The sequence below is a fragment of the Ambystoma mexicanum genome (assembly GCF_040938575.1).
Source record: "Ambystoma mexicanum isolate Mex_15411 chromosome 12 unlocalized genomic scaffold, UKY_AmexF1_1 Mex_chr12_unloc.1, whole genome shotgun sequence".
Classification (NCBI taxonomy): Eukaryota; Metazoa; Chordata; class Amphibia; order Caudata; family Ambystomatidae; genus Ambystoma; species Ambystoma mexicanum.
Genome location: NW_027182322.1, coordinates 5,680,047 through 5,696,334, shown reverse-complemented (window position 1 = coordinate 5,696,334; position 16,288 = coordinate 5,680,047). Strand labels below are relative to the sequence as shown.

Here is a 16,288-nt window from a genome sequence, read left to right as displayed (position 1 = left end):
TACAGGGAATTTATCTCCTCCCTGTCTCACCCTCATGCAGGGATGCATGACCAATGCTCCTTCCCTTCTCGCCCGCATACATGGATGCACGTTCATGTCTCCTCGTTCTCTCGGCTTCATACGGGGATTTTATCTCCTCCCTGTCACACCCTCAGGAAGGGATGCATGACCAATGCTCCTTCCCGTCTCGCCTGCATACATGGATGCACGTTCACGCCTCCTCCTTCTCTCGGCTTCATACGGGGATCATATCTCCTCCCTGTCTCACCCTCATGCAGGGATGCATGACCAATGCTCCTTCCTGTCTCGCCCGCATACATGGATGCACGTTCACGCCTCCTCCTTCTCTCGGCTTCATACAGGGATCATATCTCCTCCCTGTCTCACCCTCATGCAGGGATGCATGACCAATGCTCCTTCCCTTCTCGCTCGCATACATGGATGCACGTTCATGCCTCCTCCTTCTCTCGGCTTCATACGGGGATCATATCTCCTCCCTGTCCCACCCTCATGCAGGGATGCATGACCAATGCTCCTTCCTGTCTCGCCCGCATACATGGATGCACGTTCACGCCTCCTCCTTCTCTCGGCTTCATACGGGGATCATATCTCCTCCCTGTCTCACCCTTATGCAGGGATGCATGACCAATGCTCCTTCCCTTCTCGCCTGCATACATGGATGCACGTTCACGCCTCCTCCTTCTCTCGGCTTCATACAGGGATCATATCTCCTCCCTGTCTCACCCTCATGCAGGGATGCATGACCAATGCTCCTTCCTGTCTCGCCCGCATACATGGATGCACGTTCACGCCTCCTCCTTCTCTCGGCTTCATACGGGGATCATATCTCCTCCCTGTCTCACCCTCATGCAGGGATGCATGACCAATGCTCCTTCCCTTCTCGCCTGCATACATGGATGCACGTTCACGCCTCCTCCTTCTCTCGGCTTCATACGGGGATCATATCTCCTCAATGTCTCACCCTCACTTCCAACATGTGTAACTTCTTGTTCTCTTTGACGTCTGGGGCATGGGTGGCTACTGCACAGCTCTAGATGTCGCCCACCTGCAAGGTGCTATGGAAAGCACTTTTCCACATTGGACGTGCTATATTAACCCCCTCTCCCCAAATACAATAAAAATAAAGAAATATATGTGCTTCCATAATGTCTACCTTCTAATGTTTCATATGTGTAAGCACATTGTCCTCCTCCTGACCACATTCTAAAACTATGTGCAAATTGTTTCTTCCATAAACTGTCACTTCCTTGGCCCTTTATTTATAATGACTGTTATACTCTCTCTCTTTCCGCCACAGTATAAAAAAGCCTAGCACACCTCATGATTGGACTAAGAAATTCCTGTCATTTAGTTGGAAATGATTTTCCCATTATCCCCAAAAACTCCTCACTGTGTCTAAGAACGCTTTTTTTCACAGGACAATACAGATCAGATTGACTTGAAAGGTCCTTTCACGCGACTACAGAATGCCTCTCATTCCACTAAAAGATACGCCAGTGCCTACAATAGCCTAGGACTAGACTATGAGTCCCAATGTAGAAAGACCACAAGTCCACAGATATGCCTGTTTATTTAAACATCTGTATTATCATCAGCGTGTGACTGTAAAGGCGGGACCTCGCGCTCTCTGTAACGCCCTCCATTAGCAACATCAGTTAAATGTCGTTGGTTCAATCCCTCGCGGATGTTGTTTTTATTCCCATTTGTAACTGGGAAATACTGTCGCTGCAATAGATATGTCTTAATCAAGCTAGTGGTTATTGACGTAAATGGCAGTGTTATAATGTTTCATGTACTGCAAATGTCACCACATAATGCGCTCTTAATTAGATTTGGTTGAAATACATTACAGTCACCCGATGAAAAAGTGTGCAAAGAGCATTAAAGAAACAAAAGGTTCATAACAGTAACAGGACATATCGAATTGTTTCAGTCCTCCACAGAGATTGCCAATGTATTAATGGAAATTCTAAAATATCTGCCCAACTGCTGTGACATTGCCTCACCGCAATGATCGAACCGAGGTTGCTGCGGCCACAACGCAGAGTACTAACCACTATACGATCACGGCGAGCTACTTGGGCTGCTACAATGTGACGTTCCACCTCTATCATAAGCTGTACTCCATCTGTGATGTCATGGCTCATGTTTGAATTAAAGGTTGGTTGTGATGTTATCCATGAGAATAAGTGGACACCTGATCCCCAGTCACTTATTTAAGATCTCAATAATCAAGTCAGAATCCAAATGAAAGTCATCAAAGTGGAGCCAATTAGAAATAATATAGTTACACAAACCTGGCAATGGTGCGGCAGCCAGGGCCGATAATGGCCCGCCAGCCTGAGAGCAGGAAAGTGTGAGAGCAGTGATGGTCTTGTGAGAGTTTACAGCTGTTAGTGACCCTGTCCCCTTCCATTGCAGAGTTTTCTCCCTATAAGAAGTGCAGAGGCTCCCTCCGGGGTGCTAATAGTACATTTATTTTTTTGCACAGGAGAAGTGCTCTTCACCAATTGCACGTGCCAAATCACCCGAAGGCCACCACCAAAAAATTCAGGCATTCATGTTCATGCGTCCTCCATGTTATGTCCTTATAAAGGGATGCATGTTCATGATGACTCCATGTCACACCTGCATACAAGGATGCATGTTCATGCCGCCTCGTTCTCTTGGCTTCATACAGGGATTTTATCTCCTCCCTGTCTCACCCTCATGCAGGGATGCATGACCAATGCTCCTTCCCTTCTCGCCCGCATACATGGATGCACGTTCATGTCTCCTCGTTCTCTCGGCTTCATACAGGGATTTTATCTCCTCCCTGTCTCACCCTCAGGAAGGGATGCATGACCAATGCTCCTTCCCGTCTCGCCCGCATACATGGATGCACGTTCACGCCTCCTCCTTCTCTCGGCTTCATACGGGGATCATATCTCCTCCCTGTCTCACCCTCATGCAGGGATGCATGACCAATGCTCCTTCCTGTCTCGCCCGCATACATGGATGCACGTTCACGCCTCCTCCTTCTCTCGGCTTCATACGGGGATCATATCTCCTCCCTGTCTCACCCTCATGCAGGGATGCATGACCAATGCTCCTTCCCTTCTCGCCTGCATACATGGATGCACGTTCACGCCTCCTCCTTCTCACGGCTTCATACGGGGATCATATCTCCTCCCTGTCTCACCCTCATGCAGGGATGCATGACCAATGCTCCTTCCTGTCTCGCCCGCATACATGGATGCACGTTCACGCCTCCTCCTTCTCTCGGCTTCATACGGGGATGATATCTCCTCCCTGTCTCACCCTGATGCAGGGATGCATGACCAATGCTCCTTCCCTTCTCGCCTGCATACATGGATGCACGTTCACGCCTCCTCATTCTCTCGGCTTCATACGGGGATCATATCTCCTCAATGTCTCACCCTCACTTCCAACATGTGTAACTTCTTGTTCTCTTTCACGTCTGGGGCATAGGTGGCTACTGCACAGCTCTAGATGTCGCCCACCTGCAAGGTGCTATGGAAAGCACTTTTGCACATTGGACGTGCTATATTAACCCCCTCTCCCCAAATACAATAAAAATAAAGAAATATATGTGCTTCCATAATGTCTACCTTCTAATGTTTCATATGTGTAAGCACATTGTCCTCCTCCTGACCACATTCTAAAACTATGTGCAAATTGTTCCTTCCATAAACTGTCACTTCCTTGGCCCTTTATTTATAATGACTGTTATACTCTCTCTCTTTCCGCCACAGTATAAAAAAGCCTAGCACACCTCATGATTGGACTAAGAAATTCCTGTCATTTAGTTGGAAATGATTTTCCCATTATCCCCAAAAACTCCTCACTGTGTCTAAGAACGCTTTTTTTCACAGGACAATACAGATCAGATTGACTTGAAAGGTCCTTTCACGCGAATACAGAATGCCTCTCATTCCACTAAAAGATACGCCAGTGCCTACAATAGCCTAGGACTAGACTATGAGTCCCAATGTAGAAAGACCACAAGTCCACAGATATGCCTGTTTATTTAAACATCTGTATTATCATCAGCGTGTGACTGCAAAGGCGGGACCTCGCGCTCTCTGTAACGCGCTCCATTGGCAACATCAGTTAAATGTCGTTGGTTCAATCCCTCGCGGATGTTGTTTTTATTCGAATTTGTAACTGGGAAATACTGTCGCTGCAATACATATGTCTTAATCAAGCTAGTGGTTATTGACGTAAATGGCAGTGTTATAATGTTTCATGTACTGCAAATGTCACCACATAATGCGCTCTTAATTAGATTTGGTTGAAATACATTACAGTCACCCGATGAAAAAGTGTGCAAAGAGCATTAAAGAAACAAAAGGTTCATAACAGTAACAGGACATATCGAATTGTTTCAGTCCTCCACAGAGATTGCCAATGTATTAATGGAAATTCTAAAATATCTGCCCAACTGCTGTGACATTGCCTCACCGCAATGATCGAACCGAGGTTGCTGCGGCCACAACGCAGAGTACTAACCACTATACGATCACGGCGAGCTACTTGGGCTGCTACAATGTGACGTTCCACCTCTATCATAAGCTGTACTCCATCTGTGATGTCATGGCTCATGTTTGAATTAAAGGTTGGTTGTGATGTTATCCATGAGAATAAGTGGACACCTGATCCCCAGTCACTTATTTAAGATCTCAATAATCAAGTCAGAATCCAAATGAAAGTCATCAAAGTGGAGCCAATTAGAAATAATATAGTTACACAAACCTGGCAATGGTGCGGCAGCCAGGGCCGATAATGGCCCGCCAGCCTGAGAGCAGGAAAGTGTGAGAGCAGTGATGGTCTTGTGAGAGTTTACAGCTGTTAGTGACCCTGTCCCCTTCCATTGCAGAGTTTTCTCCCTATAAGAAGTGCAGAGGCTCCCTCCGGGGTGCTAATAGTACATTTATTTTTTTGCACAGGAGAAGTGCTCTTCACCAATTGCACGTGCCAAATCACCCGAAGGCCACCACCAAAAAATTCAGGCATTCATGTTCATGCGTCCTCCATGTTATGTCCTTATAAAGGGATGCATGTTCATGATGACTCCATGTCACACCTGCATACAAGGATGCATGTTCATGCCGCCTCGTTCTCTTGGCTTCATACAGGGATTTTATCTCCTCCCTGTCTCACCCTCATGCAGGGATGCATGACCAATGCTCCTTCCCTTCTCGCCCGCATACATGGATGCACGTTCATGTCTCCTCGTTCTCTCGGCTTCATACAGGGATTTTATCTCCTCCCTGTCTCACCCTCAGGAAGGGATGCATGACCAATGCTCCTTCCCGTCTCGCCCGCATACATGGATGCACGTTCACGCCTCCTCCTTCTCTCGGCTTCATACGGGGATCATATCTCCTCCCTGTCTCACCCTCATGCAGGGATGCATGACCAATGCTCCTTCCTGTCTCGCCCGCATACATGGATGCACGTTCACGCCTCCTCCTTCTCTCGGCTTCATACGGGGATCATATCTCCTCCCTGTCTCACCCTCATGCAGGGATGCATGACCAATGCTCCTTCCCTTCTCGCCTGCATACATGGATGCACGTTCACGCCTCCTCCTTCTCACGGCTTCATACGGGGATCATATCTCCTCCCTGTCTCACCCTCATGCAGGGATGCATGACCAATGCTCCTTCCTGTCTCGCCCGCATACATGGATGCACGTTCACGCCTCCTCCTTCTCTCGGCTTCATACGGGGATGATATCTCCTCCCTGTCTCACCCTGATGCAGGGATGCATGACCAATGCTCCTTCCCTTCTCGCCTGCATACATGGATGCACGTTCACGCCTCCTCATTCTCTCGGCTTCATACGGGGATCATATCTCCTCAATGTCTCACCCTCACTTCCAACATGTGTAACTTCTTGTTCTCTTTCACGTCTGGGGCATAGGTGGCTACTGCACAGCTCTAGATGTCGCCCACCTGCAAGGTGCTATGGAAAGCACTTTTGCACATTGGACGTGCTATATTAACCCCCTCTCCCCAAATACAATAAAAATAAAGAAATATATGTGCTTCCATAATGTCTACCTTCTAATGTTTCATATGTGTAAGCACATTGTCCTCCTCCTGACCACATTCTAAAACTATGTGCAAATTGTTCCTTCCATAAACTGTCACTTCCTTGGCCCTTTATTTATAATGACTGTTATACTCTCTCTCTTTCCGCCACAGTATAAAAAAGCCTAGCACACCTCATGATTGGACTAAGAAATTCCTGTCATTTAGTTGGAAATGATTTTCCCATTATCCCCAAAAACTCCTCACTGTGTCTAAGAACGCTTTTTTTCACAGGACAATACAGATCAGATTGACTTGAAAGGTCCTTTCACGCGAATACAGAATGCCTCTCATTCCACTAAAAGATACGCCAGTGCCTACAATAGCCTAGGACTAGACTATGAGTCCCAATGTAGAAAGACCACAAGTCCACAGATATGCCTGTTTATTTAAACATCTGTATTATCATCAGCGTGTGACTGCAAAGGCGGGACCTCGCGCTCTCTGTAACGCGCTCCATTGGCAACATCAGTTAAATGTCGTTGGTTCAATCCCTCGCGGATGTTGTTTTTATTCGAATTTGTAACTGGGAAATACTGTCGCTGCAATACATATGTCTTAATCAAGCTAGTGGTTATTGACGTAAATGGCAGTGTTATAATGTTTCATGTACTGCAAATGTCACCACATAATGCGCTCTTAATTAGATTTGGTTGAAATACATTACAGTCACCCGATGAAAAAGTGTGCAAAGAGCATTAAAGAAACAAAAGGTTCATAACAGTAACAGGACATATCGAATTGTTTCAGTCCTCCACAGAGATTGCCAATGTATTAATGGAAATTCTAAAATATCTGCCCAACTGCCGTGACATTGCCTCACTGCAATGCCGTGACTCTGATTCGAACCGAGGTTGCTGCGGCCACAACGCAGAGTGCTAACCACTATACGATCACGGCGAGCTACTTGGGCTGCTACAATGTGACGTTCCACCTCTATCATAAGCTGTACTCCATCTGTGATGTCATGACTCATGCTTGAATTAAAGGTTGGATGTGATGTTATCCATGAGAATAAGTGGACACCTGATCCCCAGTCACTTATTTAAGATCTCAATAATCAAGTCAGAATCCAAATGAAAGTCATCAAAGTGGAGCCAATTAGAAATAATATAGTTACACAAACCTGGCAATGGTGCGGCAGCCAGGGCCGATAATGGCCCGCCAGCCTGAGAGCAGGAAAGTGTGAGAGCAGTGATGGTCTTGTGAGAGTTTACAGCTGTTATTGACCCTGTCCCCTTCCATTGCAGAGTTTTCTCCCTGTAAGAAGTGCAGAGGCTCCCTCCGGGGTGCTAATAGTACATTTATTTTTTTGCGCAGGAGAAGTGCTCTTCACCAATTGCACGTGCCAAATCACCCGAAGGCCACCACCATAAAATTCAGGCATTCATGTTCATGCGTCCTCCATGTTATGTCCTTATAAAGGGATGCATGTTCATGATGACTCCATGTCACACCTGCATACAAGGATGCATGTTCATGCCGCCTCGTTCTCTTGGCTTCATACAGGGATTTTATCTCCTCCCTGTCTCACCCTCATGCAGGGATGCATGACCAATGCTCCTTCCCTTCTCGCCCGCATACATGGATGCACGTTCATGCCTCCTCGTTCTCTCGGCTTCATACGGGGATTTTATCTCCTCCCTGTCTCACCCTCAGGAAGGGATTCATGACCAATGCTCCTTCCCGTCTCGCCTGCATACATGGATGCACGTTCACGCCTCCTCCTTCTCTCGGCTTCATACGGGGATCATATCTCCTCCCTGTCTCACCCTCATGCAGGGATGCATGACCAATGCTCCTTCCTGTCTCGCCCGCATACATGGATGCATGTTCACGCCTCCTCCTTCTCTCGGCTTCATACAGGGATCATATCTCCTCCCTGTCTCACCCTCATGCAGGGATGCATGACCAATGCTCCTTCCCTTCTCGCCTGCATAGATGGATGCACGTTCACGCCTCCTCCTTCTCTCGGCTTCATACGGGGATCATATCTCCTCCCTGTCTCACCCTCATGCAGGGATGCATGACCAATGCTCCTTCCTGTCTCGCCCGCATACATGGATGCACGTTCACGCCTCCTCCTTCTCTCGGCTTCATACGGGGATCATATCTCCCCCCTGTCTCACCCTCATGCAGGGATGCATGACCAATGCTCCTTCCCTTCTCGCCTGCATACATGGATGCACGTTCACGCCTCCTCCTTCTCTCGGCTTCATACGGGGATCATATCTCCTCAATGTCTCACCCTCACTTCCAACATGTCTAACTTCTTGTTCTCTTTCACGTCTGGGGCATGGGTGGCTACTGCACAGCTCTAGATGTCGCCCACCTGCAAGGTGCTATGGAAAGCACTTTTCCACATTGGACGTGCTATATTAACCCCCTCTCCCCAAATACAATAAAAATAAAGAAATATTTGTGCTTCCATAATGTCTACCTTCTAATGTTTCATATGTGTAAGCACATTGTCCTCCTCCTGACCACATTCTAAAACTATGTGCAAATTGTTCCTTCCATAAACTGTCACTTCCTTGGCCCTTTATTTATAATGACTGTTATACTGTCTCTCTTTCCGCCACAGTATAAAAAAGCCTAGCACACCTCATGATTGGACTAAGAAATTCCTGTCATTTAGTTGGAAATGATTTTCCCATTATCCCCAAAAACTCCTCACTGTGTCTAAGAACGCTTTTTTTCACAGGACAATACAGATCAGATTGACTTGAAAGGTCCTTTCACGCGACTACAGAATGCCTCTCATTCCACTAAAAGATACGCCAGTGCCTACAATAGCCTAGGACTAGACTATGAGTCCCAATGTAGAAAGACCACAAGTCCACAGATATGCCTGTTAATTTAAACATCTGTATTATCATCAGCGTGTGACTGTAAAGGCGGGACCTCGCGCTCTCTGTAACGCGCTCCATTGGCAACATCAGTTAAATGTCGTTGGTTCAATCCCTCGCGGATGTTGTTTTTATTCCCATTTGTAACTGGGAAATACTGTCGCTGCAATACATATGTCTTAATCAAGTTGTGGTTATTGATGTAAATGGCAGTGTTATAATGTTTCACGTACTGCAAATGTCACCACATAATGCGCTCTTAATTAGATTTGGTTGAAATACATTACAGTCACCCGATGAAAAAGTGTGCAAACAGCATTAAAGAAACAAAAGGTTCATAACAGTAACAGGACATATCGAATTGTTTCAGTCCTCCTCAGAGATTGCCAATGTATTAATGGAAATTCTAAAATATCTGCCCAACTGCCGTGACATTGCCTCACCGCAATGCCGCGACTCGGATTCGAACCGAGGTTGCTGCGGCCAATACGCAGAGTACTAACCACTATACGATCACGGCGAGCTACTTGGGCTGCTACAATGTGACGTTCCACCTCTGTCATAAGCTGTACTCCATCTGTGATGTCATGACTCATGTTTGAATTAAAGGTTGGTTGTGATGTTATCCATGAGAATAAGTGGACACCTGATCCCCAGTCACTTATTTAAGATCTCAATAATCAAGTCAGAATCTAAATGAAAGTCATCAAAGTGGAGCCAATTAGAAATAATATAGTTACACAAACCTGGCAATGGTGTGGCAGCCAGGGCCGATAATGGCCCGCCAGCCTGAGAGCAGGAAAGTGTGAGAGCAGTGATGGTCTTGTGAGAGTTTACAGCTGTTATTGACCCTGTCCCCTTCCATTGCAGAGTTTTCTCCCTATAAGAAGTGCAGAGGCTCCCTCCAGGGTGCTAATAGTAGATTTATTTTTTTGCGCAGGAGAAGTGCTCTTCACCAATTGCACATGCCAAATCACCCGAAGGCCACCACCATAAAATTCAGGCATTCATGTTCATGCGTCCTCCATGTTATGTCCTTATAAAGGGATGCATGTTCATGATGACTCCATGTCACACCTGCATACAAGGATGCATGTTCATGCCGCCTCGTTTTCTTGGCTTCATACAGGGATTTTATCTCCTCCCTGTCTCACCCTCATGCAGGGATGCATGACCAATGCTCCTTCCCTTCTCGCCCGCATACATGGATGCACGTTCATGTCTCCTCATTCTCTTGGCTTCATACGGGGATTTTATCTCCTCCCTGTCTCACCCTCAGGAAGGGATGCATGACCAATGCTCCTTCCCGTCTCGCCCGCATACATGGATGCACGTTCACGCCTCCTCCTTCTCTCGGCTTCATACGGGGATCATATCTCCTCCCTGTCTCACCCTCATGCAGGGATGCATGACCAATGCTCCTTCCTGTCTCGCCCGCATACATGGATGCACGTTCACGCCTCCTCCTTCTCTCGGCTTCATACGGGGATCATATCTCCTCCCTGTCTCACCCTCATGCAGGGATGCATGACCAATGCTCCTTCCTGTCTCGCCCGCATACATGGATGCACGTTCACGCCTCCTCCTTCTCTCGGCTTCATACGGGGATCATATCTCCTCCCTGTCTCACCCTCATGCAGGGAATCATGACCAATGCTCCTTCCCTTCTCGCCTGCATACATGGATGCACGTTCACGCCTCCTCCTTCTCTCGGCTTCATACGGGGATCATATCTCCTCAATGTTTCACCCTCACTTCCAACATGTGTAACTTCTTGTTCTCTTTGACGTCTGGGGCATGGGTGGCTACTGCACAGCTCTAGATGTCGCCCACCTGCAAGGTGCTATGGAAAGCACTTTTCCACATTGGACGTGCTATATTAACCCCCTCTCCCCAAATACAATAAAAATAAAGAAATATATGTGCTTCCATAATGTCTACCTTCTAATGTTTCATATGTGTAAGCACATTGTCCTCCTCCTGACCACATTCTAAAACTATGTGCAAATTGTTCCTTCCATAAACTGTCACTTCCTTGGCCCTTTATTTATAATGACTGTTATACTCTCTCTCTTTCCGCCACAGTATAAAAAAGCCTAGCACACCTCATGATTGGACTAAGAAATTCCTGTCATTTAGTTGGAAATGATTTTCCCATTATCCCCAAAAACTCCTCACTGTGTCTAAGAACGCTTTTTTTCACAGGACAATACAGATCAGATTGACTTGAAAGGTCCTTTCACGCGACTACAGAATGCCTCTCATTCCACTAAAAGATACGCCAGTGCCTACAATAGCCTAGGACTAGACTATGAGTCCCAATGTAGAAAGACCACAAGTCCACAGATATGCCTGTTTATTTAAACATCTGTATTATCATCAGCGTGTGACTGTAAAGGCGGGACCTCGCGCTCTCTGTAACGCGCTCCATTGGCAACATCAGTTAAATGTCGTTGGTTCAATCCCTCGCGGATGTTGTTTTTATTCCCATTTGTAACTGGGAAATACTGTTGCTGCAATACATATGTCTTAATCAAGCTAGTGGTTATTGACGTAAATGGCAGTGTTATAATGTTTCATGTACTGCAAATGTCACCACATAATGCGCTCTTAATTAGATTTGGTTGAAATACATTACAGTCACCCGATGAAAAAGTGTGCAAAGAGCATTAAAGAAACAAAAGGTTCATAACAGTAACAGGACATATCGAATTGTTTCAGTCCTCCACAGAGATTGCCAATGTATTAATGGAAATTCTAAAATATCTGCCCAACTGCCGTCACATTGCCTCACCGCAATGCCGTGACTCGGATTCGAACCGAGGTTGCTGCGGCCACAACGCAGAGTACTAACCACTATACGATCACAGCGAGCTACTTGGGCTACTACAATGTGATGTCCCACCTCTGTCATAAGCTGTACTCCATCTGTGATGTCATGACTCATGTTTGAATTAAAGGTTGGTTGTGATGTTATCCATGAGAATAAGTGGACACCTGATCCCCAGTCACTTATTTAAGATCTCAATAATCAAGTCAGAATCCAAATGAAAGTCATCAAAGTGGAGCCAATTAGAAATAATATAGTTACACAAACCTGGCAATGGTGCGGCAGCCAGGGCCGATAATGGCCCGCCAGCCTGAGAGCAGGAAAGTGTGAGAGCAGTGATGGTCTTGTGAGAGTTTACAGCTGTTATTGACCCTGTCCCCTTTCATTGCAGAGTTTTCTCCCTATAAGAAGTGCAGAGGCTCCCTCCGGGGTGCTAATAGTACATTTATTTTTTTGCGCAGGAGAAGTGCTCTTCACCAATTGCACGTGCCAAATCACCCGAAGGCCACCACCATAAAATTCAGGCATTCATGTTCATGCGTCCTCCATGTTATGTCCTTATAAAGGGATGCATGTTCATGATGACTCCATGTCACACCTGCATACAAGGATGCATGTTCATGCCGCCTCGTTTTCTTGGCTTCATACAGGGATTTTATCTCCTCCCTGTCTCACCCTCATGCAGGGATGCATGACCAATGCTCCTTCCCTTCTCGCCCGCATACATGGATGCACGTTCATGTCTCCTCATTCTCTTGGCTTCATACGGGGATTTTATCTCCTCCCTGTCTCACCCTCAGGAAGGGATGCATGACCAATGCTCCTTCCCGTCTCGCCCGCATACATGGATGCACGTTCACGCCTCCTCCTTCTCTCGGCTTCATACGGGGATCATATCTCCTCCCTGTCTCACCCTCATGCAGGGATGCATGACCAATGCTCCTTCCTGTCTCGCCCGCATACATGGATGCACGTTCACGCCTCCTCCTTCTCTCGGCTTCATACGGGGATCATATCTCCTCCCTGTCTCACCCTCATGCAGGGATGCATGACCAATGCTCCTTCCCTTCTCGCCTGCATACATGGATGCACGTTCACGCCTCCTCCTTCTCTCGGCTTCATACGGGGATCATATCTCCTCCCTGTCTCACCCTCATGCAGGGATGCATGACCAATGCTCCTTCCTGTCTCGCCCGCATACATGGATGCACGTTCACGCCTCCTCCTTCTCTCGGCTTCATACGGGGATCATATCTCCTCCCTGTCTCACCCTCATGCAGGGATGCATGACCAATGCTCCTTCCCTTCTCGCCTGCATACATGGATGCACGTTCACGCCTCCTCCTTCTCTCGGCTTCATACGGGGATCATATCTCCTCAATGTCTCACCCTCACTTCCAACATGTGTAACTTCTTGTTCTCTTTGACGTCTGGGGCATGGGTGGCTACTGCACAGCTCTAGATGTCGCCCACCTGCAAGGTGCTATGGAAAGCACTTTTCCACATTGGACGTGCTATATTAACCCCCTCTCCCCAAATACAATAAAAATAAAGAAATATATGTGCTTCCATAATGTCTACCTTCTAATGTTTCATATGTGTAAGCACATTGTCCTCCTCCTGACCACATTCTAAAACTATGTGCAAATTGTTCCTTCCATAAACTGTCACTTCCTTGGCCCTTTATTTATAATGACTGTTATACTCTCTCTCTTTCCGCCACAGTATAAAAAAGCCTAGCACACCTCATGATTGGACTAAGAAATTCCTGTCATTTAGTTGGAAATGATTTTCCCATTATCCCCAAAAACTCCTCACTGTGTCTAAGAACGCTTTTTTTCACAGGACAATACAGATCAGATTGACTTGAAAGGTCCTTTCACGCGACTACAGAATGCCTCTCATTCCACTAAAAGATACGCCAGTGCCTACAATTGCCTAGGACTAGACTATGAGTCCCAATGTAGAAAGACCACAAGTCCACAGATATGCCTGTTTATTTAAACATCTGTATTATCATCAGCGTGTGACTGTAAAGGCGGGACCTTGCGCTCTCTGTAACGCGCTCCATTGGCAACATCAGTTAAATGTCGTTGGTTCAATCCCTCGCGGATGTTGTTTTTATTCCCATTTGTAACTGGGAAATACTGTTGCTGCAATACATATGTCTTAATCAAGCTAGTGGTTATTGACGTAAATGGCAGTGTTATAATGTTTCATGTACTGCAAATGTCACCACATAATGCGCTCTTAATTAGATTTGGTTGAAATACATTACAGTCACCCGATGAAAAAGTGTGCAAAGAGCATTAAAGAAACAAAAGGTTCATAACAGTAACAGGACATATCGAATTGTTTCAGTCCTCCACAGAGATTGCCAATGTATTAATGGAAATTCTAAAATATCTGCCCAACTGCCGTCACATTGCCTCACCGCAATGCCGTGACTCGGATTCGAACGGAGGTTGCTGCGGCCACAACACAGAGTACTAACCACTATACGATCACGGCGAGCTACTTGGGCTGCCACAATGTGATGTCCCACCTCTGTCATAAGCTGTACTCCATCTGTGATGTCATGACTCATGTTTGAATTAAAGGTTGGTTGTGATGTTATCCATGAGAATAAGTGGACACCTGATCCCCAGTCACTTATTTAAGATCTCAATAATCAAGTCAGAATCCAAATGAAAGTCATCAAAGTGGAGCCAATTAGAAATAATATAGTTACACAAACCTGGCAATGGTGCGGCAGCCAGGGCCGATAATGGCCCGCCAGCCTGAGAGCAGGAAAGTGTGAGAGCAGTGATGGTCTTGTGAGAGTTTACAGCTGTTATTGACCCTGTCCCCTTTCATTGCAGAGTTTTCTCCCTATAAGAAGTGCAGAGGCTCCCTCCGGGGTGCTAATAGTACATTTATTTTTTTGCGCAGGAGAAGTGCTCTTCACCAATTGCACGTGCCAAATCACCCGAAGGCCACCACCATAAAATTCAGGCATTCATGTTCATGCGTCCTCCATGTTATGTCCTTATAAAGGGATGCATGTTCATGATGACTCCATGTCACACCTGCATACAAGGATGCATGTTCATGCCGCCTCATTCTCTTGGCTTCATACAGGGATTTTATCTCCTCCCTGTCTCACCCTCATGCAGGGATGCATGACCAATGCTCCTTCCCTTCTCGCCCGCATACATGGATGCACGTTCATGTCTCCTCGTTCTCTCGGCTTCATACGGGGATTTTATCTCCTCCCTGTTTCACCCTCAGGAAGGGATGCATGACCAATGCTCCTTCCCGTCTCGCCCGCATACATGGATGCACGTTCACGCCTCCTCCTTTTCTCGGCTTCATACGGGGATCATATCTCCTCCCTGTCTCACCCCCATGCAGGGATGCATGACCAATGCTCCTTCCTGTCTCGCCCGCATACATGGATGCACGTTCACGCCTCCTCCTTCTCTCGGCTTCATACGGGGATCATATCTCCTCCCTGTCTCACCCTCATGCAGGGATGCATGACCAATGCTCCTTCCCTTCTCGCCTGCATACATGGATGCACGTTCACGCCTCCTCCTTCTCTCGGCTTCATACGGGGATCATATCTCCTCCCTGTCTCACCCTCATGCAGGGATGCATGACCAATGCTCCTTCCTGTCTCGCCCGCATACATGGATGCACGTTCACGCCTCCTCCTTCTCTCGGCTTCATACGGGGATCATATCTCCTCCCTGTCTCACCCTCATGCAGGGATGCATGACCAATGCTCCTTCCCTTCTCGCCTGCATACATGGATGCACGTTCACGCCTCCTCCTTCTCTCGGCTTCATTCGGGGATCATATCTCCTCAATGTCTCACCCTCACTTCCAACATGTGTAACTTCTTGTTCTCTTTGACGTCTGGGGCATGGGTGGCTACTGCACAGCTCTAGATGTCGCCCCCCTGCAAGGTGCTATGGAAAGCACTTTTCCACATTGGACGTGCTATATTAACCCCCTCTTCCCAAATACAATAAAAATAAAGAAATATTTGTGCTTCCATAATGTCTACCTTCTAATGTTTCATATGTGTAAGCACATTGTCCTCCTCCTGACCACATTCTAAAACTATGTGCAAATTGCTCCTTCCATAAACTGTCACTTCCTTGGCCCTTTATTTATAATGAGTGTTATACTCTCTCTCTTTCCGCCACAGTATAAAAAAGCCTAGCACACCTCATGATTGGACTAAGAAATTCCTGTCATTTAGTTGGAAATGATTTTCCCATTATCCCCAAAAACTCCTCACTGTGTCTAAGAACGCTTTTTTTCACAGGACAATACAGATCAGATTGACTTGAAAGGTCCTTTCACGCGACTACAGAATGCCTCTCATTCCACTAAAAGATACACCAGTGCCTACAATAGCCTAGGACTAGACTATGAGTCCCAATGTAGAAAGACCACAAGTCCACAGATATGCCTGTTTATTTAAACATCTGTATTATCA

General features: G+C 46.6%; 1 non-coding gene across 1 annotated transcript; it reads right to left on the bottom strand.

Moving 5' to 3' along the window:
• Positions 1–11,768: 11,768 nt before the first annotated feature.
• TRNAH-GUG (transfer RNA histidin (anticodon GUG)) lies at positions 11,769–11,840 on the bottom strand. The gene has a single exon. It is a non-coding gene; the product is annotated as a tRNA-His (tRNA).
• Positions 11,841–16,288: the final 4,448 nt, after the last annotated feature.